Source organism: Melanaphis sacchari, unplaced genomic scaffold (assembly GCF_002803265.2).
Source record: "Melanaphis sacchari strain LSU unplaced genomic scaffold, SCAv2.0 Contig261_pilon_pilon, whole genome shotgun sequence".
Lineage (NCBI taxonomy): Eukaryota > Metazoa > Arthropoda > Insecta > Hemiptera > Aphididae > Melanaphis > Melanaphis sacchari.
The window spans coordinates 897,349-911,451 of NW_020271135.1; the positions used below are offsets into that span (position 1 = coordinate 897,349).

General features: G+C 26.3%; 1 long non-coding RNA gene across 1 annotated transcript in view; it reads right to left on the bottom strand.

Annotated features, from left to right (window-relative positions):
- Positions 1-3,785: 3,785 nt before the first annotated feature.
- LOC112595243 overlaps positions 3,786-14,103 on the bottom strand; it is an 87,850-nt gene continuing 77,532 nt past the window's right edge. Inside the window, exon 5 of the long non-coding RNA XR_003114696.1 lies at positions 3,786-3,798. This is a non-coding gene — a long non-coding RNA (uncharacterized LOC112595243). The remainder of the gene's footprint in view (positions 3,799-14,103) is intronic.

Consider the following 14,103-nt stretch of genomic DNA (forward strand, 5'->3'; position numbering starts at 1 on the left):
AAATAATTGTCCACGAACTTTGTCCATGTCTTCTCTCTAAAATGGTTTGTCCAAATTCAAAGTATTATTAATATAAATAAGATCTATATTAAATACTCGTATAATATATTATTTACGTTTTGATCTAATGGAATTTTATTTATTCTGCAAACTATTAAACTCAAATTAAAATTAAAAATCTTTGATTTTTGTTACCCACCGTGATTATGCTAATGTCAAATGTGGGTAGTAAATGTTACTTTGATTACATTCAAATAGCTATTTAAAATACTTTTATGTTTTACGTTAAATTTATAATTATTATTACAAAGTATCATAAATCTTCTTTTTTTTTTTTTCTAAAAGAAATTAAAATGTTTGTTGTAAATAAGTTAACCTGAAGTTAATTAAATACAGTTTGAATTTTTCAAATTAGTTAAATAATTAAACCTAACCTTTGTGTATTTAAAAATAGAATTAAATAAAATTATGATAGTACAAAATAAATTGACGCCTTTGAGTCACGGAACATGGTTATCGGTTGGATACATTTGGACTATATTTTTCAAAAGGTAACATGTAATTTAAAAATGTATCTTTTTTTTGGGTATGTAATTCTAATCTCCATCACCTATTTACTCTATTCACTACTATAGAATCTCATTTATGATTAATAACCACGCAATAAGATAATATTTACTGTAGATGCTTGGATGAATTTATAATATATAAATTTGAAAATTGTTTTATTACCAGTGGTGCTTAATATCCATTTAAAATCTTTCAGCATAAATCAATTTAAATACTGAACATTTTAAATAACAATTTAATAGGAAAATATAATATACGTTATTCAATTATTTTAATTATTTTTTTTTACAGTAACAGATAACGAGATGAATAATATCCAATAATATTTAGTAGTTTCGTCGAAAGATAATTTAATTAGGACTCGAGTTTATGTAATTGACTGTAAGGTGTATTTCATCATTACGTGCATTATTTATAAAATTTAAGAATATCTTATTACTATTTATCATACAATTTTTTCAAACCAATATTTCATAACCGAATAAACAATTAAGAAAAATTTCTTAACCATGGCTGTCCAGTGTCCATACAATCATTTTATTATTCGTGATTCAATAGACTATTTTGTTTTGTTGCAATAGTTCAAAAAATCAGCGCGCTTTAGTTAGGCGTCCTTAACTTTTTAATACAAAAAATATTTGCATGATGCATCTCTGGTGTTAAATTGAGAGATGTCGGTCGGTACGATAACGCGCGTGGCACAAAAATCGTTTTTCTTCTCTCGTGTATATAATATATTTAATCCGGAAAAAGCGCGAAATTCCGATTAGTTTTCACGTTCAATTTAATAATCGGAACCCCGAAGCCCTGTCTGCGCCACATAAAAGCCTGTTTTCGTCCGACCAAGATAAATGCGTTTACGCAAAAGGAGACCACTCTCGTAAAACGCCGGCCGGCGACGGCAGCGTCGGCACTCGACAGTCTGGGCTACGGTTGGCGGGGGATGGTTGAAGCGGGCTTACCTGTAAATATTTTGCGCCCACGTCGCACGATATTTCCAAGCACATTTGCACCGGTAAACCATTGTGATAAGTGCTTTGAAGGGGGTTTCCTACGATTAATTTTTGCCACACTGACTCGCGTCCACTTTTTTTTTCCACGCGAAATCCTAAATAACATTAACCACCGTTATCGTGACCACGCACCTGCAAATGAAAATCCGTTCCATCGTCAAAAATCTAAAAGCTATATGGTTCTTGAAAATATATTGTTGAGCCCGATGATCGCTATTGTTAAAAAACATATAGGTATGATATTATGTATTGCGGAATAATGTCGATTGTTTACTTATTTTATATAATACATTAGTGGATCAGAATAATATCGAAATTTATAATTTAATATTTGGGAATCCCGTGCATCATTCATTATTAAATGAAATTTTTTTTTAATATTTAATTTTATTAGACTTTAAATGTTTTGCATCAACCACGTGTAAGTTTCGTTTATAGCATAATAAATTGGTTTGCAAAATAACATTTTACTAACATTTTGCTTATAATATTGCTATAATTAAGTTTTTTTACGATATCAATTTAATAATATAATATATTTCTCGACAAAAAAAAAAAATATATTATAATTTATAATTAGTACCTACAAACTATTTCAAATGAATTTAATTTAATTTTTAAGTAAATTGTAATATGGATACTGGATAGTACTTATAAATTTAAATTTAAAATCCTTTTTCGTTAAAAAACTTTATAATCTAAATAATATATATTATTATTTATTCAAAAATTAACAAATGCGCATTTTCAAAACTTGTATTTTTTTTTTTTTAAAGATTTACCATAATGAGTTGTTATCGTTAAAAAAAATATATATATATATATTATTAATTAAATAACAAAAATTATTAAAATACAGAGCTACGCATTGTCTATTTTCTCTATTTTGTATATATATTTTTGTGTCATAATTATTTGAGTTTATTTAATCATTAACGATATTTCTTTTATCAATAACGATATTTATATATTTTCATATTAGAAATTAAAAATATGTATATATATTACTATATTAGCCCAATCGTATTTGAATTGAAAAACTGGAATAATAAAAATTCAAACCAAATCTGATTAACTCTAATTAGTGATTACAGTAGATTCGAATTAAAATTGTATTTACTGTCCAACAATTATTATTATTTATTATTATTATTGTACCCGAAGGTGATAAAAATGCAATAATTGTTATATTTGTCGAAAAAATTACTGTTGGAAAATTATTATTGACTATAATTTTTCCATTCGGAATATATAATGCGTTTTATGATGTGTATACACTAAATAACAGTGACGTCAATACATTTATGACGATTCGAATTTCTTTTTCTATAATCGTAAGAATATTGTGTTGATATTTTGCAGTGAAGTAGAAAATGCTTTTATTCACGAAATCTTGGTCACCGACTTAAAATTAAGTATATTTTTCGGGATGGTTTTTTTTTTCAGTTTTATATTCTACCACGTATAACTAAAAATGTATTAGTTTTACAATAGCTATTTTTATCCTTCTTCTTTTATTTATTATATTTTCCATGAACATATTTTTGAGAAAAATGAACGATCAAATGTTTCAACTAGTACCTTTGTTATAGATACATATTCTTACCTAGACGGTATATGCCGTTGATTATGTTTAACAATTTTAGAAGTGTATAAACGAAACCGTTCACGTGCATTGTCAAAAACCCGAAAAATTTTAAAGAAACAGTAGATCACGAACTACAGTATAGGTTTTAAAATTATTTAATATCACAATATACATATTTTTTTTTCATGCTATTATGCTCTTCTATACCAGCATTTTTATATTTTTATACCCGACCATATTGATGAAATAATAAAAATATTAAAAAGAATCCAATCATAACATGTATACTATATGTTCGAGTTAATTGTTATTATAATCAAAAAACGTGAATCGTCAGAATGATTTGAAATTTAAATGTATAAGTATTAATTATTTAGAGCTGTGCATTTAATTCATTAAAACTGTTGAATAATAATGCCACGCATGCCACTCATGCACTAAAAAAATTGAATTAAAAAAGTTAATGAATGACTGTCATCGTAAATTTTATCAAATAAACCTTTTTTTTTTTGTTTTTAATATCTTTCTTGTAATATATATTTATTAAACTGACGATAAAAAAAAAAAAATATGTATACGAGTATACGAATTTTACAATCAAATAGCATATGACGTTCCTCAATCATTCTATGTTTCGTGCGTTAACAACAATCAGTCTGATCAATGATAATGTCGCATTATGCATGTGTATGTTTTATTTTAATTTATAATATTTTATTTGATACTTAAAGAATACAACACTTATTATTGACATAAAATGTAAAACCGTGGTAAAAGTGATGTAACTCTGACTCGAGAATAATAAATCTGATTTTTGGTGTAATTTTGAACTTCCTGGTATGTTCTGGATATTACCTTGTCAACAACCACTTCTCACATGTAATTTCACCAATCATTAACAATATTAATGCTATATCACTATAGTTATAATAACACTATATTATGATGTTTGATATTATAATATATGTATATATTATAATAATTGTTATTGCTATTAAATGGCATAGCGATACTGACCGAAAAATGCGCCAATATAACTATTTTATAATAATACAATATTTATTTTATATTATAATGGATTTAAATCATGACCCGCTATATTCCGTAACATCCCATTCGACTTAACGTATATATACTTATAAGATGAAAGGTACCACACCCGCACTCCTAACCTGCTGATAATTAGGTGTTATCGCCGTGTATATATATTGCGGCGTGACATAAGTACGTGTACATATTTTACAAGGAACAAACCATTTATTACTCAACGTGGTATTTTAGTATGTGTGTTTAATTACAGACTGAAGAAAGAAAGAAAGAGAGAGAGATAGAGAGAGAGAAAGATAAAGACAGAGAAATGGAGCGAGAGACAGTGATTCTACAGTATCTGGTATGTATAATATGTTGACATTTTGTAAGTAGCTTCGCAATACGCCAAAATCAAAGAACTTAACTCTTCAGTACGTTTCAAATTTCTACGATATATATATATATATATAATAATAGTGTGTAAGTGTGTGTACCGTTAAACGATTGCGCACACTTCAGCGAGTCAAAGTTAGTTATTTGGCGACACGCTATTAGCACTTAACCATAGAATATATTATATAATATAATATATTAAGTGATGTATGAGAGCAATTGTTTTATCTAACTATAACGTGTACTAGTAGTATCGCGAGTCGTACGGGTTGCGATGATATTTAATGCAAACCATTTTACTGGTAAACGTTACAAAACTTGAAAACTAGAAAACAAAATGATATTATAATATATTATTTTGATTGTTACCTATATCATACACAGACAGCAAACCGTTCATGATATTCTAACTTACGACAATTAATGCGCTCTATGAGTGGGGATAATACGTGAAATATCATATTTAAGTCGTATTAAATAATTATATTTCTAGTAGAACAGTATATATACGTTATTAATGCTTTGAGATGTAAAAAAGTAAACAATTTCTTAAGTATTTTACTTAATAATTAGGAAAAATGAAAAACAAATATTTTTTTTTTTTTTATGAGCCAGTTTAAATGTTGACAATATTATTCAAAATCATGAAAATTTAATAATTATTTATATTTTTATAATATAGCCAAGGTAAAGCAAATTAATGGCATTGTCATTAACAAAATTCAAATATTATAAACAATGAATTACAGTTTTAATTATTTTGTAATAATACAAAACAAAATTCTAGTGGCGATCTAAGACTTTTACGTATAGGTATAAATTATTATCAAAATCTATGTAGTACCTATACAAAATTACATTTTAAAAACATTTAAATTAATTTTAAGCTATTTTAGATTCGTACCGCAAATCTACTCATACCGATATTTAGTTTGGTGGATTAAGTCAAAAGTTAATTACAATAATCAACAATACATTATATAAATATGCATACATGTATAATGTATGAATTTATATATAAATATATATTACGTATTATAGATATATATATAATTCGTATATATTAATATAATAAGGGCAATGGTTTTTTAACGAAAATGTAGTTAGTCTACCGAAACACTTATAGTTTAATAAAATGCTTTAATAGTTATATAAAAAAAATTAGACAAGTAGGAACCACTTAACTGTAAATTAGATGTCAAGTGGATCACTATTATGGGTGAGTTAAATTTAAATTCAATGATATATAATTGTTTATGAAAAACGATTCTAATATTTCGTGATACGTTTTGTTGATATAAATAATTTATCACTGCAGTTATTTTAATATATGTGTTTTTATTAGGTATATTAAATTGTGATACAAAAATATCTTGTCTACAGCAGACTAGTGAGCTTAAATATATTTTATTATGTGAATGTGAAAAATACCACTTGTAATATTTATATTTTTAAAAATAAAAATTAACTTTTCGTGTTAAATAAAAAAATGTGTTTCTACATTCGTATGAGAAACTGATAAATTTATCGACACAAAGTAACTGCAGTTAATGAAATGTATTACTTAACGAATGAATCTACCTCTATTTTACTGATAACAACGTAAAAACGAATTTTCATGCAAATATGAGAGATATTTTAACACTTATTAAACTAAAAACAAATGGAAAATTATAGGACAAAAATGTTCCAGCAAAATTAGAAACTTAATGATTCGATTTTTTCTACCTTACCTAACCTAGAAAATAAACAAAAAAAAAAAAAAAAACACTTCTCAAATCTAAAATTGTGTCTTCAAGCATCTACTTCAAATATTTTGATTTTTATACATAGCAATATAATTATTATATCATATTTTCAGTATATGATATAATTATAAACATTAACATAATAATATCCACTGGTCTTTTTGTAAAAACCAAAACAAATATGATATCTAGTTCAATTCAGTTATTTATTACTGTATCATAAATTTTATTTTTTTTATTAGTTTACTGCATTAAGTTTAACAAGAATTTATAATCTTTTTTTTTCAAAGAAGTACCCATCATCGTAGGTTTGTGATTTCTAACATAATTTTTTTCCGTATAAATTTAACAGTGAAAAATGTTACTATTTGTTTTACAGTAAAGTACATTTGAAAACACCATGGACCTTTTTTTTTTTTGCATCCACATACTTGATTTTAATAAATATATTATGATTACATTATAAAAATAACAATAGGACAGTTAATGTAAAGTTATTGTTTTCTAAATTTAGTGCAATTACTTTAAAGTATTAATTACGTTTAACTGATATTTATTTATAGATAGTGAATACTTGTTTATTTAACAGAGTAAGAAAAAAAACTTTCCAATAATTTTACGATTTCAACAAAATTGTTGTCTTAAACTGAACAGGAACGTTTTATTTCTCGTGTTTGAGTAATTTGTATGGCAAAACTATTTATTTTACTCTAGATCTATAAACTATTTTATTTGTACTTATAATTTATTCTAATACATTATTTTATGTCATAAAAAGATTTATTTTAAATGTTGTTAATTTGTGACGGTATTGATAGCTCGTAGCTACGAGAATTCATCCTTCTGCGCTTCCCATAATATCGTTTGTTATAATATGTGGTGAGAATTATTGTTGTATACCGATATCGAATTATTGTATTTTTTTTTCTCAGTTCCTACTAACTTTTTTATATTATAATAATATTACCAACAGGCAACACTCAATATCGAGAACTAGCTATTAATTATTATTTAGAAACATATATTTATGATACAAATTTAACATGCCTCATATCAATAAATTTAATAAAAGTTTATATCATTAATGGTATAATTACTTTTTTTTAATTGGTAGACCCTAATGAAATTAAACTACAAAATCAATTAAGTCCATGTTTTTATAAATTGAACAGTCAAAATTTAGGTTATTGTCACAATGATGGATTTAACATATTATAATATTTCCATGACGTGACGAGACCTTTTATGAATCCGTTAATAGCAGAAAATCATTTTTGATATTTTTGCTGAAACCAGTGTTCTTAGAAAAACATGACAAGTATTTTAACAAAAACCGGAGAATTGCAAAACTTTTTAATTAATTTCAAGTACAATATTGCAGGTGGCATGTTTTTGTCGCGTTTATATTATGTTTAGTTGCTATGTTTGATTTTTGAAAAATTACAATGACGACTGCAGCTTTTGAAATGAAATCGTATGATTTTACTATATTATAACCACTTTTGATTAAAAAACTTGAGACTTGGGCAGTGTTTTGTAGTTTTGTATATTCAAAGTTTGGAGTGTGAATTTTCTGGGTATAATAATCAACATATTCGTGAAATATCCTGATAAGTTATATCTTGCCATCTTGGCAACAAAGAAGAAACACGATTTTCAGTAAACTATTGTTAAAGCTACAGATCAAAGCAGTATATTTAATTAGTTATAACTTATAAATTTAAAATATCTATGTGTTATAAAACAAGCAATACTAATGCACTAGTTAAGTCAGTATTGCTTTATATTATATAAGTTAGATTATAATGCAAAGGACTGTGAACGATTATATACACTTCGTTTATAATATGATATTTTATGACTGAACCATGCAACTCTAAGAAATATGAATAATATGACCCGCAATGTAGTCGAAAATCCAGCTCATTATTTGTTCGTATTAAAGTACAGTGTAATGGGCGGTAAATGTTGATGTATTTGTTTGCAAAAAATGTTCAAAAACGTTATGCATGTAAATGTTGGTTGCAAATAAATTATATAATATAATATATTGTACAAACAACAAAAAATCACTTAAAAAATACAAACGATTTCTGAAATCTTTATCATGCAGGCGGTAGGCCACAGATCAAACGTCAGTCTCAGTGATTACTTATAAACATAATTTAATTTTCTTTTCGTACTTAAAAATTGCATAACAGAAAATAAAGGAATGCATATTTATCAATTTTAAAATAGAACCTATCCGTTTTTAAAGTGTTTTATTTTTAATTCAGTCTACAAATACACACAAATTATTTTAATTTCATGATTTTTTATATAATTCATAAGATTATAATATATTAGCATGAAATAACACTATTTCTGTTGAGTACTCAAAAATAAAACTATACACGAAATTCGAAACACTTTAAGCGCCTCCATTAAAATATTGAGGGTTCATAACATGGTATCATAAATAGTAAAAACTATTAAGTCATATCGTAAAAAAATATTGTTATAATACTGGAGTTTTCAACCATATCATACCATTGCATTATTTTATACTCAAGCTTTTACCGACAAAATATAAAGAAATAAAGTTGAAAGTTATAACACTAAAACATCAAGTAGATAATCACAATATTAAATTTGTTTGATAAATCAACATGCACTTTCCAACTATCAGTTTATATTACAAATATACCTTACTATTCTTGTTCTGTGACTAAACACAATACTATTATTGAATATTATTTATGCGTACTGTTTGAAAAAATAAATAGGTAAAAAATGACCCAACCTTGGAAATTATTTTGGCATAATCGTAAATATAAAGATATATATATATATATATCAATTAATGTTAATTTCCTCTCCTTAATTAACAAAGTTAAACTAAACTTCTCGTGGTTTTAGGTTATAGGGACATGGTTTTTCGCAACGACGATAATAATAATAATAATTGCCTTGAATTCCGGTGGTTTAATTGATACAATTCTGAGTAAAAAAAAATGTTTACTTCCTGTGGTGACGGTTGGTATATGTGGTAAGTATAATATAATAATAATGGTATAATATACATGGCTAGGGTCCAAATAGTTACCGTCCCGCGGTAGCGGTCAACGACAAACGGTCGGTTTGGTTCGACTCGGCGCAGTACCACGATGCCAAAAACAAATAAATAAATTTTAAGTTAATAAAATGAAATGTATGAGAAAAAACGTTCGAATGAAATCAGCCAATTACATAATGAAATTTGTTCTGACCAATATGTATATAAAAAAATATTAATAAGAAAAAAAATCTGTTATTAATTATTTACAATTATTCAGTTTGATTAATTATTATAAGTGTCAGTTACGTTATTATTTCTGTTACCCTCCGTATAATGTCGAGTCCACGCTAATGATCCTGGTATCGGACAAGATGGGATATTTAATTTTTTTATTAGATACGCCAGTGTATATAATTCTAGTGTTGACATCATAATATTGTTATGTATTTATTTTTTTATAATAATAATAATATTATTTATATTCTAATCACGACGCTGCCGTGTAGCTGTTTACCATTTATCCAAGACGCCATGTTACGAAATCCAGTAATTACTTTGAAATGCACGTTAAAATCTCGGCATTAAAGATGGGTTTGTGAAAAACATAAATACGAGTTCAAGTGAGATATCGGTTCCTATTCTTGTGACATTTGACGTAATTCAAGAATAATAGACAACAGTAACAATACATAACAATCGTATTATCTATTTGTACGTCTAAGTTTACGTGATAATGTGTAGTATATCGTATTAGTTCGGGTACACCTATTAAATGCTATATACGTATTGGTTTTTATAAGATATTGATTCGACTGAATTCCATCCGGAAATGGTGTTCGTTATAGTATGAATAGTATGATAGGAGAACATTGTCGGTCGGCAGTATATAGTACGTAATATAGAGCCGCGAAACTTTTTAATTAGGTTTGGGGCGCCAAAATCTTGGAGTGGTCTCTGAAGACTTTGGATTCCGTTGGGGAACTATTTGTCAATCCCCTTCCCCCGAGGGACCGGAATTATTTCCGGACGACATGCGACGATTCGCGGGCCACTTTCTCTGGTCTAAAAAGAGGGAAAAACTCGTTTGACGGGTGCGGCGCGTTGGCTTGCCGGTCATTAGTCCGATTCGTCAGGGTCCGGACGTCCGTCACCGTCACCACTACACCGCCGTCGCGCAACTGATACGAGAAACACGTAAAACTTGAGGAAAATTTTAAAACTGCAATTTTTTTCTCGCGTGGGACTAACTTTCGGGCTGCAAGCCGGTATTTATACGAACATAATTTAATCCCCTTGCCACCATCGCCACAGACTCCACCAACCGTAGGTACACGTTATTCACATTAGATAGTATTATAATATAGACTATACGCATATGTTTGCACGGTATATACACATGCGCGAATGTGTGGTTTAAACCACGAAACGTATGATATAAATAATGCTAATAATGTTTTCTATCAACTGTATGCTGACGGTAAATTCTTAGTGCCGCAAATAACGGTAACACGCCGAAACAATTGCAGTGAGTGTAATATATTATATTCTTATATATCGTTAAATCATTTGCATACAGTCACAACTACAACTAAAACTATAGTTTTAATTATTTTTATTATTATTATAACAATCATTATTATTATGGTCGTTAATATGCACCGAAACGAAAGTTTATAACAAAAAACCATCGCAGGTTCCAGCTGCAAGTATGCGTTCGGTTTCATAATCCGTGCGCAAAAGGTACACAACTTGTCCGATTATTCGCTTCACGTTTTTACTGAAGAGGACCATGGAAAGTTTATCAGAACAAAAAATTAAATATGTATTTTATATTTAAAAAATGCGTATTAGATTATTTTGAAAACTCGACGGATATAATATTTTATATTTACAGTTATGACTGCTCAACTGCTCAGAATAATTATAACTGGAACGTTATCTTTAAAATAAATGTCATAATTTCACAAGATAATAGCTTGTTTATATATAAATAATTATATTTTATATAAATAATATTAGTCAACTATAAGATATTTATTATAATATTTTATAGTCGAGTTACATTTTTTTTAATGGATATTTTATTTATATTCAATCATTTAATAAAATTTTCAAAAACACTATTAAAAAGTGTTCGCAATAAATATACATACTCGTATAAATAATTCTAATCACTATTTTGGATTGTTATCTTTGAAATTAATATGTTTTGTTACGATAGCAATAAACATTTAAAATAGAAATTTATGATTTTTATTTACAATTCTTTATTATTTTAGAAGAAACTTTCTAGAAGATAGTTAAGTTAGATACCAATGTTTGTATAATTAATTACAATACTGTGTTTGTGAAATAAAATTTACATTGAATATATTTTTATTATTTATTTATATAATACACTTATAATGAAATATCTACTTATTTAAGCCGTAGCTTGTAGTCGAGTAGAAAGTTATATTTTTATTGTGAATCATGAAAAGAATAAATTAACGACAATTAGTGATTTACTGTTAGAGAATTAGACGGAATAAAAGTTATAGTGGAAATAATTATATAATTGCATAATTAATCAAAAATAATACAACTTAGTATCGATTTATTAAACAATTATATTATTTCAATTCTATTGATTGTTAAGAATATCGTATTTATGATGGTTGATGGTTATAACTCTGAAAATAGTCAGCTATACACTGTTTTCTCTCATTAAATTAATTATTATAACTTATTATTTTCTTATATATCTTAAAAAGAAAAGTTTGTTATTATAGATAAGGACTAAAGTTAGTCATATTGTTTTGATTTTTTTCATTAAATAGGGACTTAATAATAGCTAGTTTAAAATAATCTAAGAAATATGTAAAAGAGGTTTAACAATTGGTAATTCAAAGATAATTATTAAGATTTTCACCGTTATCCGATAGTATTCCGCAGCAGTACTTAATATTCTCTAAAAAGTTAAAATCATAAAAATCCGCATTATGAAGTTGGTAAACAAAGACTATCACTCAATCTTTTTGGTTTCATTTTGTAGAAAAGAAAAACAGATTACAACCAGTTATCTAGTAATGACACAAAACCGTGTCATGCCAAGTTCAAATAAAACTATGACATAAATTTGTTTATTTTAAACGTCATTCTCAAGAAATAATAAAATTATATTGCTTTAAAATTGATACTTCTCATATTCATATTATAATATGTAATATTAAAATAGTTACTATTTTTATAATAAATACTCGAAATAGTTTTTTCTATATTTTTGATTATTAATACGATTATTTAAATTAGTCATGCCGTCGAGTTTATAATACAAAATAAATATAGAATATAGTTAGTAATTGAAGTAAATATAAATAATATTATTTTCATTTTGAATTGATTTACAATTTTTGTTTTTTTTATACAAAATTTAAAATATTTAAACCATAAGAACATTGAACCAGCTTCTCAAGCATAAGTTAAAGTTTTAAAAACTTAAATTTCAAAGAAAAAATTTCAATTAAAATATATTAAAAATTATATACATGTATTGCATAATTTTCCCATTATTCGTGTACCATATTTCCACTTAGTTTTAATTTTCTTCAGTTAGTGATAACATTTTTTTTTTTTTTTTGAAATTAGAATAACTATTTTTCTTGATTTTTTCGTGATTTTAGATTATAAACGATATGCGTTTACAACAGTTGTCTTCACACAATTCACACATAATTTTTCAACAACTTTTTCAACTGTATTAGCATAGACTTCATCTTTAGTTTTTGGAATACTAATATTTTTGATAAAATAATCAATCATTTTTGTTCCAAGATATTGATGTAGTAACACAAAGACATAAGTCCACTTTTCAAATTTATATTCTGCTCTTTCAACACTTTATTTTCTTCTCTCATTTTTTTTATTAAAATGCTAATACATCACTGATTATTTTATCTAATTTATCAAAGTTGTTACTCATAAAATAAACGGAATCGGCTAGATTCTTAAAGTTGTTATTAGAAGAAGTTTATATAATATTCTTAGTTTGAATAATGTTATTAGGGTATTAAGATGCTACTTTTAAATCAAATTTACAATTGAACAATATCATTTTTGTTTTGTGGCTTTCAACATTTTGTAAAAGGTAACTTTTCTTAACGCAAATCGCAATACACATATAATGTTAAAACTTGTTTCATTCCGATAATTTTCAATGATGTCTTAAGTCTTTTATTACCTACACAAGTTACATAATATGATTAAGATGTCTAGAAATACGCAAATTACGATTCAATATATTTTAATACAGAAACGAAAACCCGCTAGGAGATAAGCAACCATAATTATCACACTGTCTGTATACATTCAAACTCATCAATAGTTGAAAAACAACTGAACTCTAAGATATTTTGTTCAATATATTATTTACAATAGTAATACGTTTTTTCTAGAGTACAAAATAAATGTTTCCACACAAATATTATTAACAGCAATGTAATTTGTAGAGTTTGTAGATTTTCGTTATTGATTATTATGAAAACCTGATGCAGATGCTGTTTTAGTAAAATAATTGTCAATTATCTGACCATGTAAACAGTACAATAAAAGTATTTTGGGTGAACAGATTTTATGCTACAAGATAATTATTTTAATATCAAGTGAAATTTGTCCGAAATGTTGTCTCCTAATCAATAGTACAAACAACGAAATACAAAGTCTACGATATTAACGATATCACTGTGA